Source organism: Bos mutus, chromosome 11 (genome assembly GCF_027580195.1).
Source record: "Bos mutus isolate GX-2022 chromosome 11, NWIPB_WYAK_1.1, whole genome shotgun sequence".
NCBI classification, from domain to species: Eukaryota; Metazoa; Chordata; class Mammalia; order Artiodactyla; family Bovidae; genus Bos; species Bos mutus.
In genome coordinates, this window is record NC_091627.1 from 93,774,348 (window position 1) to 93,779,352 (window position 5,005).

The following is a 5,005-nucleotide window of genomic DNA, read 5'->3' on the forward strand; positions in this document are numbered from 1 at the left end:
TAGGTCCCAGAAGTTCACTCCAGTTTTAGAGAGGGGCAGTCATTTTTCTCTAAACCGTATTTACCATGATTATTTAGATCCAAGTCTGAATTTAATAGTGCTCATTGTCCTTTCTTGAGTTCTTTATTGGTTGGATTATATGTTCAGATGAATTATATTTTATATATACTTGAAATAAATATAATATATAAATATCATATATGTATATATATTTACATTCTTCTAGGTAGGGTACATGGATGCAATGCTCTGAACGCTTTCATATCTGACAATGGCCTCTACACATAAATGACAACTTGGCTAGTTTGTGTTTCCAATCACAGACTTTTTCTCTTAAAGGTTCATAACACCTCACTCCCTTATTTTTTTGCATTAAACAGAAAAGAAGTATGAAGTTGATTTTTCTTCTTTTGTAAGTAACCTATTTTCTTTTTCATCATGATGTTCTTCATCTTTCAATTTTAGAAATTTCATTGGGAGTATATCCAATGGGTTGATTCCTTTTCAGATCTTTCTTTAACCCATGAAAGTCTTGTTTCCATTGTTGTTGTAATGGATTTCTTTGGTTCTGATGAAATTGATTTCAGGATTATCAATTAATTTCATGCACATTGGATCCTGTTCTTTCCTTCCACATGCCCTGTTCTCTTTTTTTGCCTCCCCTTTTTAAAAAGGTTTTTTATTTTTCAAAGCAGTTTTAGTTTCAAAGGAAAAGTGATCAGAAAGTACAGAGAACCCCCTCCCCCAGCTTCCTGCAGTATCAATATCCATACCTAAGTGGTACTTTTGTGACAATAGATAAATATTCTTTAACACCTCAATATCACTCAAAGTCCACAGTTCACATTAGCGTGCATTCTGGGTATTGCACATTCTATGAGTTTTGAAAAATGTATGAAGACATCTATCCACCATTGTAGTTTCATACTAGTATACAGTATCACAGATAGTTTCACTGCCCTAAAAATCCTCTGTGCTCCTAATCAGCCCTCCCTCCAGGATAATCCCAGCAGCCATTAGTCTTTTTACTCTCTCCATAGTTTTGCCATTTCTCGAACGTCATATGGTTGGACTCATACATTCTATTATCTTTTCAGATTTGCTTCTTTCACTTAGTAATATACATTTAAGGTTTATCCATGTCTTTTCATGGCTTGGTAGCTTATTTTTTAAGCACTGTATAATATTCCATAGTCTGGATATACCACAGTTTCATCCATTTACCTACTGAAGGACATCTTGGTTGCTTCCAAGTTGTAGCAATAATGAATAAAGTTGCTCTAAGCATTCCTCTGCAAGTTTTTGTGTGGACATAATTTTTCAACTTATTTGGGCAAATGCCACAGAGCACAATTGCTGGTTATATGCTGGGAGCATTTTTAGTTTTCTAAGAAACTGTTAAGCTGTCTTCCAAAATGACTGTTCCACTTTTCATTCTCACCAACAATGAAAGAGAGTTCCCGTTGCTTCACATTCTTACCAGCGTGTTGGTGCTGCAAGTGTTTTGAATTTTGGCCATTCTATTAGGTATGTAGTGATGTTTCATTCTTTTAATTTGAACTTCCCTGATGACATATTGCTAACATCTGCTGGATCATCAAATAAGCAAGAGAATTCCAGAAAAACATCTACTTCTGCTTTATTGACTATGCCAAAGCCTTTGACTGTTGGATCACAATAAACTGTGGAAAACTCTGAAAGAGATGGGAATACCAGACCACCTGACCTGCCTCTTGAGAAACCTATATGCAGGTCAGGAAGCAACAGTTAGAACTAGACATGGAACAACAGACTGGTTCCAAATAGGAAAAGGAGTACGTCAAGGCTGTATATTGTCACCCTGCTTACTTAACTTATATGCAGAGTACATCATGAGAAACGCTGGCCTGGATGAAGCACAAGCTGGAATCAAGATTGCTGGGAGAAATATCAATAAACTCAGATATGCAGATGACACCACCCTTATGGCAGAAAGTGAAGAAGAACTAAAGAGCCTCTTGATGAAAGTGAAAGAGGAGAGTGAAAAAGTTGGCTTAAAGCTCAACATTCAGAAAACTAAGATCATGGCATCCGGTCCCATTACTTCATGGCAAATGGATGGGGAAACAGTGGAAACAGTGTCAGAGTTTATTTTTTTGGGCTCCAAAATCACTGTGGATGGTGATTGCAGCCATGAAATTAAAAGACGCTTACTCCTTGGAAGGAAAGTTATGACCAACCTAGACAGCATATTAAAAAGCAGAGACATTACTTTGTACAAAGGTCCATCTAGTCAAGACTATGGTTTTTCCAGTGGTCATGTATGGATGTGAAAGTTGGACTATAAAGAAAGCTGAGCGCAAAAAAATTGATGCTTTTGAACTATGGTGTTGGAGAAGACTCTTGAGAGTCTCTTGGACTGCAAGGAGATTGAACCAGTCCATCCTAAAAGAGTTCAGTCCTGGGTGTTCATTGGAAGGACTGATGTTGAAGCTGAGACTCTAATAATTTGGCCACCTGATGCAAAGAGCTGACTCATTTGAAAAGACCCTGATGCTGGAAAATATTGAGGGCAGGAGGAGAAGGAGACAACAGAAGATGAAATGGTTGGATGGCATCACCGACTCAATGGAGATGGGTTTGGGTGGACTCTGGGAGTTGGTGATGGACAGGGAGGCCTGGCATGCTGCGGTTCATGGGGTTGCAAAGAGTCAGACATGACTGAGCAACTGAACTGAACTGATGACATATGATTTGGAGCATTATCTAATATACTTATTTGCTATCTGCAGTGGTAAGGTTTCTGTTCAGGTCTTTTGTTAATTTTCTTAGTTTTGAATTTTAAGAAAACCTTGTGTGTTTTGAATAACAGTTCTTTATCAGAAGTGTCTTTTGCAAATATTTTCTCCTAGCCTGTGGTTTGTCTTTTCATTTTCTTAACAGTATCTTTCCCAAGCAGAAGTTTTTGATTTCAGGGAAGCTGAGCTTATCCATTTTTTTCTTCATGGATTGTGACTTTAGTGTTGTAGCTAAAAAAACTCATTGTCAAATTCTAGTCATCTGGTTTTTCTCTTCTACTATCTTCTAGGGGTTTTATAGTTTTGCAGTTTTACATAAGGTCTATGATCAGTGTTGAGCTCGTATTTGTGAAAGCTGAAGCTCTGTGTCTAATTCATTTTTAGCTTGTGGATATCCAGTTATTCAGCACTATTTGTTGAAAAGACTGTCTTTTTCCACTGTCTTGCCTTTGCTCCTTTAGAATATATCAGGTAAGTATGTTGATGGAGGTCTGTTTCTTGGTTCTCTAATCTGTTCCAGTGAGCTGTCTACTCTTTCATCAGTACCGCACTGACTTGATTACTGTAGCTTTATAGCAAGACTTTTTTTTTCTTTAAACAGCTTTATTTATTTATTTTTTTAAAATTTTGGCTATCCTAGGCCTTCAGTGCAGTGGCTTTTCTCTAGTTGACGTGCAGGGGCTTCTCACCGTGCTGACTTTTCTTGTTGCAGAGCATGGGCTCTGGGGCACATGGGCTTCGGTAGTTGAGATTCCTGGGCTCTAAACCACAAGCTCAATTGTTGTGGTGCACAAGCACAGTTGCTCCCTGGCATAGGGGATCTTCCTGGACCAGGGATCAAACTCTTGTCTATTGCATTGGCAGATGGATTCTTTACCACTGAGCCACCAGGGAAGTCTATAGTAAGTCTTTTTAAAATTATTATTTATTTATTTATTTTTTACCTTACAATATTGTATTGGTTTTGCTGCCATACATCAACATGAATCCGCCACAGGTGTACACATGTTCCCCATCCTGAACCCCCCTCCCACCTCCCTCCCCATACCATCCCTCTAGGTCATCCCAGTGCACCAGCCCCAAGCTTCCTGTATCCTGCATCGAACCTGGACTGGCGATTCGTTTCTTATATGATTTTATACATGTTTTAATGCCATTCTCCCAAATTATCCCCCCTACCTCTCCCACAGAGTCCAAAAGACTGTTCTATACATCTGTGTCTCTTTTGCTGTCTCGCATACAGGGTTGTCGTTACCATCTTTCTAAATTCCATATATATGCATTAGTATACTGTATTGGTGTTTTTCTTTCTGGCTTACTTCACTCTGTATAATAGGCTCCAGTTTCATCCACCTCATTAGAACTGATTCAAATGTATTCTTTTTAATGGCTGAGTAATACTCCATTGTGTATATGTACCACAGCTTTCTTATCCATTCATCTGCTGATGGACATCTAGGTTGCTTCCATGTCCTGGCTATTATAAACAGTGCTGCGATGAACATTGGGGTACACGTGTCTCTTTCCCTTCTGGTTTCCTCAGTGTGTATGCCCAGCAGTGGGATTGCCGGATCATAAGGCAGTTCTATTTCCAGTTTTTTAAGGAATCTCCACACTGTTCTCCATAGTGGCTGTACTAGTTTGCATTCCCACCAACAGTGTAAGAGGGTTCCCTTTTCTCCACATCCTCTCCAGCATTTATTGCTTGTAGACTTTTGGATGGCAGCCATTCTGACTGGCGTGAAATGGTACCTCACTGTGGTTTTGATTTGCATTTCTCTGATAATGAATGATGTTGAGCATCTTTTCATGTGTTTGTTAGCCATCTGTATGTCTTCTTTGGAGAAATGTCTAGTTCTAAAAATATGGAACGCTTCACGAATTTGCATGTCATCCTTGCGCAGGGGCCATGCTAATCTTTTCTGTATCATTCCAATTTTAGTATATGTGCTGCCAAAGCGAGCACTATAGTAAGTCTTGTTATCAGGTACTGTCAATCCAAAAACTTTGTTCTTCTTCAATATTGTGTTGGCTTTTCTGGGTCTTTTTGCATTTCCATATCAACCTTTTACAATCAGTTTTTCAATATCCACAAAGCAACTTGCTTGGACTTTGATTGGGATATAGATCAAGTTGGAAAGAACTGACCTCTTAACAATATTGGGTCTTCCTAGACACAAAAATCCATGTTCTCTTTTGACCATTCTATCATCATATTCTTCTCCTTG

The 5,005-nt window shown here is 38.6% G+C and overlaps 1 non-coding gene across 1 annotated transcript; it reads right to left on the reverse strand.

Moving 5' to 3' along the window:
- Positions 1 to 4,636: 4,636 nt before the first annotated feature.
- On the reverse strand, positions 4,637 to 4,743 carry LOC138990084 (U6 spliceosomal RNA). The gene has a single exon (XR_011466249.1). It is a non-coding gene; the product is annotated as a U6 spliceosomal RNA (small nuclear RNA).
- Positions 4,744 to 5,005: the final 262 nt, after the last annotated feature.